This window comes from Pristiophorus japonicus, unplaced genomic scaffold, assembly GCF_044704955.1.
Source record: "Pristiophorus japonicus isolate sPriJap1 unplaced genomic scaffold, sPriJap1.hap1 HAP1_SCAFFOLD_82, whole genome shotgun sequence".
Taxonomy (NCBI): Eukaryota; Metazoa; Chordata; class Chondrichthyes; family Pristiophoridae; genus Pristiophorus; species Pristiophorus japonicus.
The window spans coordinates 2,270,662-2,285,619 of NW_027254740.1; the positions used below are offsets into that span (position 1 = coordinate 2,270,662).

A 14,958-nucleotide genomic window follows, 5' to 3' on the forward strand; every position below is an offset into this window, starting at 1 on the left:
GGACACCACTCTGAATTGCTTTGGGATATCCATTGCCTGTTGGCAAATGACCCCACTTCAATTACAAACAATGATATCAAAGTTACTTCTCAAACTGGGAATCGATCCTGGATGGCTGTAGCGAAAGGAATGGTTTTGTGAAGCATTGAAATGTGCCCTCTAAATATCTTGCACTGCTCATTTAAAAACACGGTTATAATTTGTTTCAGTGCAAAAGAAGGCAGGCTCGAAGGGCCAAATCGCCGACTCCTGCTCCTGGTTCTTCTGTTCTGATACAGAGCACAGAACAAATGATCAAATGATCAACTCTCCCTCAGTTCGCATTTCTTTCATTGTGCAAAAGAAGATTATGGGTTCATTAATGATGTTTTCCTGTGAAAGCACCATAAAAGTTTAAGGAAAATAATTCACCCAACATGGGGCTCGAACCCACGACCCGGAGATTAAAAGTCTAATATTCTACCGACTGAATTAGACGGGCCTGCTTAAGTTGCATCTTCCTGTCGCTGATTGCTGCCAGGCGCCTGTTGGCATCGCCCCGCGGGTTTATCTCGAGCTTCAAACCACGAAACCAGTTCTCCTGAATTTCAAGGCTTGTACGGAGATCAATCATCAAAAGCCGTGTCATTAACCACAGCTGGGCCGTCAATTTTCTGATCGCAAAGTGCTTTCAGTCCTTGTCAATATCTCTTGTCTATTTGCCGGTGTTTCCCGATTCTGTCGGTCTCTCTGGCTCTTTAATCTGTGTGTGGTCACTTGCAGGTTGATTCTCGAAGAATGGCTCTGTTTGTGTCTTCAACAACAATAGAAAATGTTTCTTATTGAACTCATTGAATGGCGGTGCAGGCTAGAAGGGCTGAATGGCCTGCTCCTGCACCTATTTTCTATGTTTCTATGTTTATATATTTCTTACGTTCTCTCCAATGCCTTGCTATCCTTCCTAAATTGTGGTGCTCAGAACTGTAAACAGTTCTCTAAATGAGGCCTAAACCGGGATTGAAAAGGTATGGTATAACTTCCTCGCTGGTGTCCTCTATTTCACTCCATATAAAGCCAAGGGCCCTGTATTCTTTTTAAATAACTGAGCAAATTATCTACCCAGCTTCAAATATTTCTGTGTGTCAATCACTCAATCCTTCTGCTTCCCTTTTAACACAATACCATTCGGTTTATGTTTTCTCATATCACCTCCCTTTGTTTCCCAGACCTAACACACAGGTACAGGAGGAGGCCCATTCAGCCCCTTGAGCCTGTTACACAGGAACAGGAGGAGGCCCATTCAGCCCCTCGAGCCTGTTGCACAGGAACAGGAGGAGGCCCATTCAGCCCCGTGAACCTGTTACAAAGGAACAGGAATAGGCCCATTCGGCCCTTCGAGCCTGTTACACAGGAACAGGAGGAGGCCCATACAGCCTGTCGAGCCTGTTACACAGGAACAGGAGGAGGCCCATTCAGGCCCTCGAGCCTGTTACACATAAACAGAAGGAGGCCATTCAGCCCCTCGAGCCGGTTCCGCCATTCAATGAGATCATGGCTGATCTGTGAGTAAACTCCATATACCCGCCTTTGGCCCATATTCCTTAATACCTTTGGTCAAAATGCGATGTGAAATGAACAGCTGACCCAGCACCAACTGCCCTTTGCAGAAGGGAGTTCCAAACCTCTCCCACCCTGTGTGTGTAGTAATGTTTCCGAATTTCACTCCTGAAACATCTGGCTCTAACATTTAGACTATGGCCCCTAGTCTGCGACTCGCCAACCAGCGGGAATCATTTCTCTCTATCTACTCTATCTGTCCCCTTATTACCTTGAAAATTTTGATCAAATCACTGCTCGACTCTCTAATTTCCAGTGGGTGTAATCTCATATCTTAATTTAAACATTGGAATCCAGATATCATTCTGGGAAACCGACACAGTGCTCCCTCCAAAGCCAATATAGCCATCCTAAGGCAAGTTCAGTGAAAACTGAATAAAGGGACGGGTCTTACTCGATTTAATCTGATGGTTTCCAGCAGGCATTTGGTAAGGTCCCACACATCATCATCATTATCATCATAGGCGTGTCCTCGAACGAGGAAGGCTTACTTCCACATGGGTTCACAGGTGTTTCAATGAAGGACCCGATGTTCCAGTCCTGAACTCCAATCAAAGGGTGGAAGATGCCTGTGGGTGGATTGTTTTAACGTGGTGTGACCGTTGCACACCAGCCACCACACGGGGTTGACAGAGCGAGGCCTGAGTCCAGTGGCAAGGGTTAACCAGGACGGCTGGAGACCTGCCCTGCTGCACGTCATCAAAACCAAGGTCGCCGTTTTTTGCGTGGGCAGGAACATCGGCGGGACCCAAGTACAGCGGAGGAGCGAGAAGGTCAGTGTGGAGGAACGGTGAGAGGTCGTGGTGGAGGAGCGATGAGAGATCGTGGTGGTGGAACGGTGAGAGGTCGTGGTGGAGGAACGGCGAGAGATCGTGCTGGAGGAACGGTGAGAGATCGTGGTGGAGGAGTGACGAGAGATCGTGGTGGAGGAACGGTGAGAGTTCGTGGTGGCGGAACGGTGAGAGATTGTGGCGGAGGTGCGGCGAAGGTTAAACACAAGGGATGTTGGCAGAAATCAAAGTTGAGTCAACGTTTGTGTTGTGTATATGTAAAGCATGCACTCCCATGTTCCGCCACCAGGGAGCTCATCCCCTGAATTCCCAAGGGATCCCAGCACCACTTGGGAGCACTGTATTTAAGCTGGCCCCTAAGGCCAGTTCCTCACTCTGGAGTGTTTTATGAAAGACTGAGGTCACTGTTACTTTAACCTCCCTGTGTGCAGCATCATCTGTGTTAGGAGCACAATAACTGGCGACGAGTATACGAATCCAACACAAACTTGCAGCAAACTGTGGGCATCCTGGAGAAGTTCACGGAGGGTGAGGACTGGGAAGCCTATGTCGAATGGTTGGACCAGTACTTTGCAGCCAACGAGCTGGACGGATAAGGAAGTGTTGCAAAAGGAGAGTGGTCCTCCTCACAGTCTGTGAGGCTCAGACCTACAGCCTCATGAATAATCTTCTGGCTCCGGTGAAACCCACAGATCAATCGTATGAGGAGCTGTGTACACTGGTTCGGGAGCATCTTAACCCGAGGGAGAGCGTGCTATGGCGAGTTATCGGTTCTACACGTGCCAGCGATCTGAAGGTCAGGAAGTGGCGAACTACATCGCCGAGCTAAGGCGACTTGCAGGATAATGTGACTTTGATGGCTACCTGGAACAAATGCTCAGAGACTTTTTTGTATTGGGCATTGGCCACGAGACCATCCTACGAAAACTTTTGGCTGTAGAGACACCCACCCTCAGTAAGGCCATTGCGATAACACAGGTATTTATGTCCACCAGTGATAACACCAAACAAATCTCTCAGCACACAAGTGCTAGCAATGTTCATAAATTAACTGGAACTGTGTTTGTGAGCAGAAATATACAGGGCAGATCCCACGAGTCTGCAACTGCCAGGAGGCCTCAGGTGACCCATATGACTCAGAGTCCCCAACAAAGGATGAAAGCAAGGCAATTTACACCTTGTTGGTGTTGTGCAGGCTTCCTTTCAGCCTATTCATGCCGCTTCAAAGGGTATGTTTGCAAGAGCTGTGGAACAATGGGGCATCTCCAACGAGCCTGCGAATGAGCTGCAAGCTCTGCAAAACCTGCTAACCACCATGTGGCAGAGGAAGATCGGTCCATGGTGGATCAAAGCAATTTCGAGCCTCAGAGAGAGGAGGCAGATGCTGAAGTACACGGGGTGCACACATTTTCGACGAAATGTCCACCTATGATGCTGAAAGTAAAATTGAATGGCTTACCCGTACACCAAAGAGCTTATCACTGTCAAGATCGCCTACGAGGGCACGGTGCATGAACTGCCACTCTGGATTGTCCCGGGCGATGGTCCCACACTGCTTGGAAGGAGCTGGCTGGGCAAAATCCGCTGGAACTGGGATACCATCCGAAAGCTATCACATGTCGATGAGGCCTCATGTACCCAGGTTCTGAAAAAATGTCCTTCCCTTTCTGAGCCAGGCATTGGAAACTTTTCCGGGGCGAAGGTGCGGATCCACTTGGTCCCAGAGGCACGACCCATTCACCACAAGGTGCGAGCGATACCTCACATGATGAGGGAGAGAGTGGAAATCGAGCTGGACAGGCTGCAACACGAGGGCATCATCTCCCCAGTGGAATTCAGCGAGTGGGCCAGCCCGATTATTCCAGTACTCAAAAGTGATATCACGGTCAGGGTTTGCGGCGATTATAAAGTAACTATTAATCATTTCTCGCTACAGGACCAATACCGGCTACCTAAGACAGATGACCTATTTGGCGCGCTGGCAGGAGGCAAGGCGTTCACCAAGCTTGACCTGACTTCGGCCTACATGATGCAGGAGCTGGACGAGTCTTTGAAGGGCCTCACCTGCAGCAACACGCAAAAGGGACTTTTCAGCGACAACAGATGCCCGTTTGGAATTCGGTCGGCTGCAGCGATCTTCCAGAGAAACATGGAGAGCCTACTCAAGTCAGTACCACACACGGTGGTCTTTCAGGATGAGATATTTGTTTTGGGTCTGGACACCGCCGAACACCTACAAAACCTGGAGGAGGTCCTCCAGCGACTGGATTGCGTAGGGCTGCGGCTGAAGAGGTCTAAATGCGTCTTCATGGCAACAGAAGTGGATATTTTGGGGAGAAAGTTCAAGGCCGATGGCATTCGGCCCACAGACGGCAAGACAGAGGCTATCATGAATGCACCCAGGCCACAGAACATCACGGAGCTGCGGTCGTTCCTGGGACTCCTCAACTATTTTGGTAACTTCCTACCGGGGTTAAGCACCTTTTAGAGCCCCTTCATGTGTTATTGCACAAAGGTGAGAACTGGGTATGGGGAAAAAAAACAAGTTCTTGCTTTTTACACAGCCAGCAACCTTTTATGCTCCAACACGCTGCTTATATTGTATAACCAGTGTAAAAGACTCGTGCTAGCATGTGACGCGTCGTCGTACGGAGTCGGGTGTGTATTACAACAAGCTAACATTGCGGGGAAGTTGCAACCTGTCGCCTATGTTTCCAGGAGCTTGTCTAAGGCCGAGAGGGCCTACAGCATGATTGAGAAAGAGGCATTAGCCTGCGTGTTCGGGGTAAAGAAAATGCATCAGTTCCTGTTTGACCTCAAATTTGAGCTGGAAATGGATCACATGCCCCTCACATCCCTATTCGTTGAAAACACGGGGATAAATACTAAAGCCTCAGCCCACATACAAAGGTGGGCACTCACGTTCTCAGCGTATAACTCGACCATCCGCCACAGGCCAGCCACTGAGAACTGTGTGGATGCTCTGTCGGCTACCATTGCCCACCACGGGGGTGGAAATGGCGCAGCTTGCAAACTTATTGACGGTGGCACAGCCCGCTGACTTGTTGATGGTCATGGAAGCGTTTGAAAATGATTAATCACCTGTTACGGCCCGCCAGATTAGGATTTGGACCAGCCAAGATCATCTGCTGTCCCTAGTAAAAAACTGCCTACTGCATGGGAGCTGGGCCAGCATCCCCGCTGAAATGCAAGAGCCAATCAAGCCGTTCCAGCGGCGAAAGGACGAGCTGTCCAGTCAGGCAGACTGCCTGTTGTGGGGTAACCGCGTAGTGCTACCAAAAAAGGGCAGGGAGACGTTCATCTCGGATCTCCACAGCACCCACCCGCGTATAGTAATGATGAAAGCGATAGCGAGATCCCACGCGTGGTGGCCCGGTATTGACTCTGACTTCGAGTCCTGTGTACGGCAATGCAGTGTATGTGCTCAGTTGACCAACGCGCCCAGAGAGGTACCACTAAGTTTGTGGTCCTGGCCCTCCAGACCATGGTCGAGGATCCATGTCGACTATGCGAGCCCATTTCTTGGTAAAATGTTCCTGGTGGTGGTGGATGCTTTTTCAAAATGGATTGAACGTGAAATAATGTCGGGAAGCACCGCCACCGCCACCATTGAAAGCCTGAGGGCCATGCTTGCCATCCACGGCCTGCCTGACATACTGGTCAGTGACAACCGGCCATGTTTCACCAGTGCCAAATTTAAAGAATTCATGACCCGCAATGGGATCAAACATATCACCTCGACCCCGTTTAAACCAGCCTCCAATGGGCAGGCAGAGCGGGCAGTACAAACAATCAAACAGAGCCTCAAACGAGTCACAGAAGGCTCACTCCAAACCCGCCTGTCCCGGGTACTGCTCAGCTGTAGCACGAGACCCTACTCGCTCACAGGGTTGCCCCCCGGCTGAGCTACTCATGAAAAGGACACTTAAAAGCAGACTCTCGCAAGTCCACCCCAACCTGCATGATCATGTAGAGAGCAGGCATCAGCAACAAAATGTAAATGATGGTCGCGCCACTGTGTCACGGGAAATTGATCTGAATGTCCCTGTGTGTGTGCTAAATATGGACATGGTCACAAGTGGATCGCGGGCATGGTGATAGCTAAAGAAGGGAGTAGGGTGTTTGTCGTCAAACTAGACAATGGACAAATTTGCAGAAAGCACCTGGACCAAACGAGGCTGCGGTTCACAGACTGCCCTGAACAACCCACAGCAGATACCATCTTTTTCGAACCCACAACACACACTCAAATGCTCAACGACACCACCCCGGAACAGGAAATCGAAACCATCACACCCGACAGCCCTGCAAGGCCAGACTCACCCAGCAGCCCTGCAGGGCCAACAAAACGCCAGCCCAGCGAGGCACAGCCAAAACACTAGAACAGACATTTGTACCGAGGCGGTCCACCAGGGAAAGAAAGGCTCCCGACCGCCTCACCTTGTAAATCGTTTTTACTTTGACTTTGGCGGGGGAGTGATGTTGTGTCTCTGTAAAGCATGCACTCCCATGTTCCACCACCGGGGAGCGCATCCCCTGAAGTCCCAAGGGATCCCAAGAGACTGTTGGATGCTCCAGTTACAAGTCTTTACTCTGGAAAGTTTCAGAACGGTCACTTGTTCAGTGTTGCTGGAAGGACCAGTGACCGGGATATCCTCTACCCGGGGTTTTCCTGAGCCTGTGCTCGGTGTGCGGGGAGCTTTGGTCCGGGTCCGGGATAGCTTGCATCATGTGACAATGTTCCCCGGACTGCTCTTGTTCCATTTTATCGTCCACAAGTTTTCATTTCAAAAATGTTTCCGCCAACAGGCGCTCAATCCCTCTCTGTGCAAAACGTTCCTTTCACAAACATTTCTCTGACCGGAACTGCACCAAACAACAATGTTCCTTTCAAAGTCATTCAACTCCCCAATTTCCACGTCCTCAATTTTAAGGACAAGGACTGAAAGCGCATTGCGATCAGAATATTGCCGGACCCCCTGTGGTTAATGACAGAGCTTTTGATGGTTGATCTCCATACACACCTTGGAATTAAGGAGAACCTGTTTCGTGGTTTGAAGTTCGAGGTAAACCCACGGGGCGGAGCCAACAGACGCCTGGCAGCAATCAGCGACAGGAAGATGCAACTTTAGCAGGCCCGGCTATCAACAGCATTACCATCGCCGAATCCCCCGCCATCAACAGCCTGGGATCACTATTGACCACTAACTGAAGGGGATTGACAGGCGTGAAGTTATGAAGCCCGGCTAGCTCAGTCCCTAGCACATGAGGCTCTTAATCTCAGGGTTATGCGTTCGAGCCCCACGTCAGGTGAATTAGTTTCCTTAAACTTTTATGTTGCTTTCACAGGAATTAATCTTCTTTTGCACAATGAAAGAAATGCTAACAGTTTTGGTCTCCTTATTTAAGGAGGGATATACTTACATTGTAGGCAGTTCAGACAAGGTTCACGAGGATGCAGGAAAAATGTTCCCGATGAAAAGTTGGCAAAAATAATTCAAGTCTGTGAGATACTCAATCATTATTTCAATCATTAATCCACCCAGCACATTTGAGATAAAACAAGGATCCATAGCTTTGCCAAGCCCAGCTAGCTCAATTGATCAACCATAAAACTCTTAATCTCAGGGTTGGGGGTTTGAGCCCCACGTTGGGTAAATAGCTTTTGTTGCAAGCCAGTAATGACATGGACTCTTTCACTAATCCACCCCAACTTACAGTAACACAGCCCCGCGTAAAGAATGAGGAATTGTGGGTGACTGCATGTTGATCAGCAGAGAACTTCCTCCTCTCCGATTCCACTAAGGCTCAGCCTCCCACGATCACCTCACGACAGTACAGGCTGCTGTCCAGATCGATTATACAGAGGCTTGAAATACAAGAGCAGGGAGGTTATTCTTGAACTGTTAGGCCACAGCTAGAGTATTGCATGCAGTTCTCGTCACCACATTACAGCAAGGACGTGATTGCACTGGAGAGGGTACAGAGGAGGTTTATGAGGATGTTGCCGGGACTGGAGAATTTTAGCTCTGAGCACAGATTGGATAGGCTGTGTTTGTTTTCCATGGAACAGAGGATGCTGAGGGGAGACATGATTGAGGTGTATAAAATTATGAAGGGCCTGGATAGAGTGGACAGGAAGGACCTGTTCCCCTTAGAAGATGGGTCAACACCCAGGGGGCACAGATTTAAAATAATTGGTCGAAGGTTAAGAGGGGATTTGAGGGGAAATCACTGGAACTCACTGCCTGAAAGGGTGGTAGAGGCAAAAACACTCAGCACATTTAAAAAGTACTTGGATGTGCAGCTGAAGTGCCGTAACCTACAGGGCTATGGACTGAGAGCTGGAAAGTGGGACTGGGCTGGGGAGCTGTTTGTCGGCTGGCACGGACACGATGGGCCGAATGGCCTCCTTCCGTGCTGTAAATCTCTCTGATTCTATGATGAGCAATTAACATTTTAAACCAGTCTCCTAAAACACAGAGTGAGTAAAGTCAGATAGGGGATAAACATACCTCAAGGGACACACAGGGTAAGATCAAGGAAAAAGGGAACCTTAGGACAGATAGTGAGAACTAGACACTACAGAAACTCGAGAGGAGTATAAAAAGGGCAGGGGTGCAGGATCAGAACAGCCACGATATTTTTGGATGGTGGAGAAGGCTCGAGGGGCCGAATGGCCGACTCCTGCTCCTTCCGTACTTATGTTAATTGTTGAATCATTGCCCATTGCACGCACTTTACTTGAGGTGTCTGATTCAGAATATTCATTGTAACATGTAATGAACATTTAACAGTGTAATATCTCCAAATTTGCAGTTGACACTAAACTGGGTGGCGGTGTGAGCTGTGAGGGGGACGCTAAGAGGCTGCAGGGTGGCTTGGATAGGTTAGGCGAGTGGGCAAATGCATAGCAGATGTAGTATAATGTGGATAACTGTGAGGTTATCCACGTTGGGTGCAAAAACACGAGGGCAGAATATTATCTGAATGGCGGCAGATTAGGAAAAGGGGCGGTGCAATGAGACCTGGGTGTCATGGTTCATCAGTCATTGAAAGTTGGCATGCACGTGCAGCAGGCGATAACGAAGGGAAATGGTATGTTGGCATTCATAGCGAGGGGATTTGAGTACAGGAGCAGGGAGGTCTTACTGCAGTTGTACAGGGCCTTGGTGAGGCCCCACCTGGAATATTGTGTTCAGTTTTGGTCTCGTAATCTGAGGAAGGACGTACTTGCTATTGAGGGAGTGCAACGAAGGTTCACCAGACTGATTCCCGGGATGGCAGGACTGACATATGAGGAGAGACTGGATCAACTGGGCCTGTATTCACTAGAGTTTAGAAGGATGAAAGAGGAATCTCACAGAAACATTTAAAATTTGGTCGGGACGGGACAGGCTAGATGCAGGAAGAATGTTCCCGATGTTGGGGAAGTCCAGAACCAGGGAACACAGTCTAAGGTTAAGGGGCAAGCCGGAATGACATATGAGGAGAGGCTGGATCAACTGGGCCTTTGTACCTTGGAATTTAGAAGGATGAGCGGGGATCTCATAGAAACATTTAACATTCTGATGGAACTGGTTCGTGCCACCTTTAGCTCAGCCGTTACTTCCTAAAACCAACTTTGTGAAAAGTTTGAATTTATCTTAATGTAGTCGCTACCTGGTGTTTTTGTTGTCATTTTCAATCTCCTTCTTTCACACTGAAACAAATGGTAACCCTATTTGTAAATTAGGAATGCGAGATTTTTAGAGAGCATATTTAAATGCTTCACAAAAACATTCTGATCATGACAGCTACCGGGGTTCGATTTCTAGTTAGAGAAGTAATTTTGCTACCACCGTTTTTAATTAAAGTGAAGTAATTGAATTAAATTACACAGATGACCCAAAGCACTTCAGAGTTGTGTCAAAACAAATGAGTTGGTAAATAGAAATAAGGAATGTCAGAAGTTGGCTTTGAGTTTCTGGGATGGAGTATAAATAATCCTCTGTGCACTGGAACTGGGAAGGGTGAATAATGAATGAGTTGTTTCCGGGTTTGAAATGCGGCTTGTATCTGCTGGTATTAACCGATAGCATTGTTTAGCAGAATGAAAGAAATGCTAACATGATCACTGAGGGACAGTCGAAACTTCAACAACTTAATTTTAATAATTTGTGAAACTTGAATCATTGAGGAAGTTTTATTCCCTTTCTGATTTTACACACTCTGCATTTTAGGAGACTGGTTTTAAATGTTCATTGCTCATCATGGAATCAGATAAGTTTACAGCACGGAAGGAGGCCATTGTCACATGAACAATGAACATTTAAAACCACTTTTTGTTTCAGAAATAATGTTTCCGCCCAGGCTTGAACCGGGGACCTTTCACGTGTGAAGTGAATGTGATAACAGCTACACTACAGAAACTGGTGCCGAGTTCTGCGCCCAGAGAGAAGTGTTCAGCAACAAGCTGAAATACTCAATCCCTCTCTCTGCAAAAAGTTCCTTTCACAACATTTCTCTGACCGGAACTGTACCAACCAAAAATATTCCTTTCAAGTGTGCAAATTATTTTCGTTTAACTTTTATTTTGCTTTCATGGGATAACATCGTTAATGAATCGATAATCTTCTTTTGCACAATGAAAAAAATGCTAACTGAGGGAAAGTCAGTAGGTCCATAATTGGTTCTGTGCTCGATATGTTGGTAATGTAGCCAAGATGATCCAAAGATCGGTGGGAAAGCAAGTTGTGAGGAGGACACAAACAATCTGCAAAGCGATATCGATAGGCTCAGTGGCTGGGCAGTAATTTGTCAGATGGAGTATAATGTGGGAAATATGAGGTTATCCACTGTGGTAGGGATAATAGTCAGGCCATCCTGACTATTCAGTGCTGTGTGTGGCCACCTGCAGGTTGATTTTGAACTTTTGTGTCCTGTCACATGAAATAAATGAGGACAGCAGGCGTATCTCTGCCTGACACCGGGGAAATAGTGAGACAGACCTTGGAGCAAGGGTCTGGTTATTGCCAAACAGCAAAACAAATATTAATTCTGGAAAAAAAATGTCTGACAGAACAGTGACCACGACCTGATTTGAACACACAACTTTCGGATCTAAAGTAAGACACACTACCGTTCCGCCACGAGGCCTACACATTAAACTGGAGATGTTCGTCGAAATGAAGGTTCTGCAATGCAAGTGGCTTGGAAATCAGGAGAACCAGTTTCGAGGTTTGAAGTTCGAGATAAACCCATGGTGCGGAGCCAACAGGCCCCTGGCAGCCATCAGCGACAGGAAGACGCAACTTAAGCAGTCCTGGTTAGCTCAGTTGGTCGTGTATGCGACTCTAAATCTCAGGGTTGTGAGTTCAAGCCCCACGTTGGCCGATTTATTTTCCTTAAATTTTTATGTTGCTTTCACGGGAAAACATCATTAATTAACCCATAAATTATTTTGCACAATGAAAGAAATGCGAACTCAGGGAGAGTTGATCTTTTAATCATTTGTTCTGTGCTCTGTATAAGAACACAAGAACCAGGAGCAGGAGTCGGCCATTTGGCCCTTCGAGCCTGCCTTCTTTTGCACTGAAACAAATTATAACCGCGTTTTGAAATGAGCAGTGCGAGACATTTCGAGGGCACCTTTCAATGCTTCACAAAAGCATTCCTTTCGTTACAGCCACCCGTAATCGATTCCCGGTTTGGGAAGTAACTTTGATATCACTGTTTGCAATTGAAGTGGGGTCATTTTATTAAGTTCGATGGATGTCCCAAAGCACTTGAGAGTGGTGTCCAAACAAATGAGTTTGCAATTAAAAACACTGAATGTCAGGATTGGGATTTGAACCCACATCTCCAGAAAAGACTGCGACCTGAACACGGCGCCTTCGACCGCTCGGCCATCCTGACTGTTGGATGTTCCAGTTGCAAGTTATTACACTGGAAAGTTTCAGACCGGGCACTTGTTCAGTGTTGCTGGCAGGCCCAGTGAACGGGATATCCTCTCCCCCGGGGTTTTCCTGAGCCTGTGCTCGGTGTACGGGGACTATTGGCACGGGTCCGAGGTAGCTTACATGTGTAGGCTGATTGCTGGAATCAGGTGGTCTCTTACCAGTGTGCTCAATTCTTCAAACGACTTGCTTGCTGGTTTCTCGGGTGCCAGCAGATCCTTCATTGAAGCGTATGTTTTCGAGCCACAGCTGGTCAAGAGATGGGCTCTTCTATTGTCTGCCTTATTGTCGCCGAACCAGTCTTTGGTTACACAGCTTTGCTGGAGCCTTTCTATAAAGTCCTCCCAATTATCTCCAGCATTGTATTTTACATCTGAGCCGTTGGTCGCCGTTCTGTGGATTCTGTAATCCCGTAACTCGTCGCCACTGTAAAGTCCTGACCCTGTAGTACAGACTCACACGAGGCACATACTGAAGTCAAGGTCACTCAGGACCTGCACCTTTATTACACAGCTGTCGAATGCCACACTTGCCTAAGACCTGTCCTTGTATACCTGTCTGGGAACGGTATCCAGTGTCTCCTGCAAATGCACCCATGGTTGTAAGGTAAGCTTGTGGTTACAGGTCATCTCTGGTTACAGTCATGTATGGCATGGTAAGGTATAGTTATGTACAGTAGTGTGAGATACATGACAGTACTGGTATTCATGGTGATTACAGCAATTATTAATCGTCTCACAGACCTCAATTATTTTTATGCGATGAATTGATCGAGGATTGAAACCAGGTTAGTGCGCCAGATCTTAACCCCTCGACCACCAGGGAAAAGTTACGATACATGTCGATATATTTATATATATTTATATATGAACCTGATTATCAACGGCTACCTACCTAGACTCATGGTGCAACGGTAGTGTGTCTAACTTCGAGTGAGAGAAATTGTTCCACAGTGACACCCATTTCATCTTTTGTTCCCTTTTAAACACTAGAAACTGAGACAGGGGAATAAATAGAGAAACCAAAGCACAGGGTTATTGACAAGAGGAAGAGAGAAGGGGAAATATACTGTCCCCACCCAGAACTAATGCAGAAACCTCTCTGCTGCGCTCGGGGTGACCACTTGCAGCCTGGATACACTAACGTCCCAACAGCTCATTGACCGTCGGAGTGGGACCGTGCGGTGCTTCAGAAGACGGGTCGAAAAAGCAAAGTCACTGATTCTGTCTCACGTGCTCCTCCGATCAAGAACAGCAACACACTAAAAATGCTTCAATAATGGTTACACCTTATCTACACATTCGTTAAACAGTTGGCTCTTTGGTCTAGGGATATGATTCTTGCTTTGGGGTTGTTACTTAAATTTTGCGAGAGGTCCCGGGTTCAAATCCTGGACGAGCCCTCAGTTTCGCCAAGAATTTTGAAATTGCATCGAACTTTTGCAAAGAAGGACTTGCATTTCTGCAACACCTTTCAGGAACTCATGACGCCCCAAAGCGCTTTACAGCCGTTGAGTTATGTTTGAAGTGTTGTAGTGTGGGGAAAGATGTGCCCAAATCACCCCACACGAACCGCAACTCTTTGCGAAGGAGTTCGGTGCAAATAATCAGGTGCCTCAGGGACTTGAACTTTCTATGAATGAGTTCTGCTTGTACCTGCGTTCAAGCTTGAAACAGTAACTGGGCTTCCATCTCACGGGAGCAGCGTGTAGCGGTTAGTGAGTCGGTGACCAGATTGATGTGCGCCGCTTTCAATCTTTGAAATTTCACCAAACAAAGAAACGGTGAATCCAACTGTCCCTGTAAGCAACGGATTGAAGTGGTCGGTGCTCCAAACAGAGCTGGAACACGCACAGTGCAGTAATAGGGTCCGTAACATTAAATGTCAGAGTTATTAAGCAGACAATAATTAAACATACACTTAACAACAGTACTTACAACCAAACCTTGCGAATGTTAGCCGAAGAACTCAAACACGTTACAGTTCCCAGGTCGGTGTACAAATTGATCAAACATTAATCGGATTCTAAACTATCTGTTCCAAATGCCACATTTTATATCTTTTCCTTACCCCTGCTACGTGACAATTGAAACTTTTAATAGTATTACCGAACACAACTGCCCAACTTCTGATGGAAGGTCATTAACATGAAACCTTAACTCTGTTTCTCTCTCCACATGCTGCCTGGCCTGCTCAGTGATTCCAGCATTTACTCTTTAATTCATCAAACTTATAATCAGAGTATCACTTCCCTTGTCGTCTAACTACACTCCTTCCTGATATTTAGCCTTGTCCTACAAACAGGCTCCTTTCGCACGATATAGGCATTCATTGGAATTATAACTTCTTAACGATAACAATTATGTGATGTATGTAACTCTGTAATACTTGCCACCAGAGGGCGCGACTGTTGGAGTCCTAATGGTCACCTGCCCACACAGGGCCAGTATAAAAGGTAGGCTGCCATGTTATTCAGGCACTCTGGAGTTGTAATAAAGAAGACTAAGTTCACACTAAGTTTAGCTCACAGTACTCAGCCTCGGGGAGTTCTTCTATACACAACAATTGGCGACGAGTAACAGAATACGAACCTTCACGCAACCATGGCTGTT

General features: G+C 47.2%; 1 non-coding gene across 1 annotated transcript; it reads right to left on the reverse strand.

Moving 5' to 3' along the window:
* Positions 1 to 408: 408 nt before the first annotated feature.
* On the reverse strand, positions 409 to 481 carry trnak-uuu (transfer RNA lysine (anticodon UUU)). Its single transcript has one exon. It is a non-coding gene; the product is annotated as a tRNA-Lys (tRNA).
* Between the last annotated feature and the right edge of the window lie 14,477 nt (positions 482 to 14,958).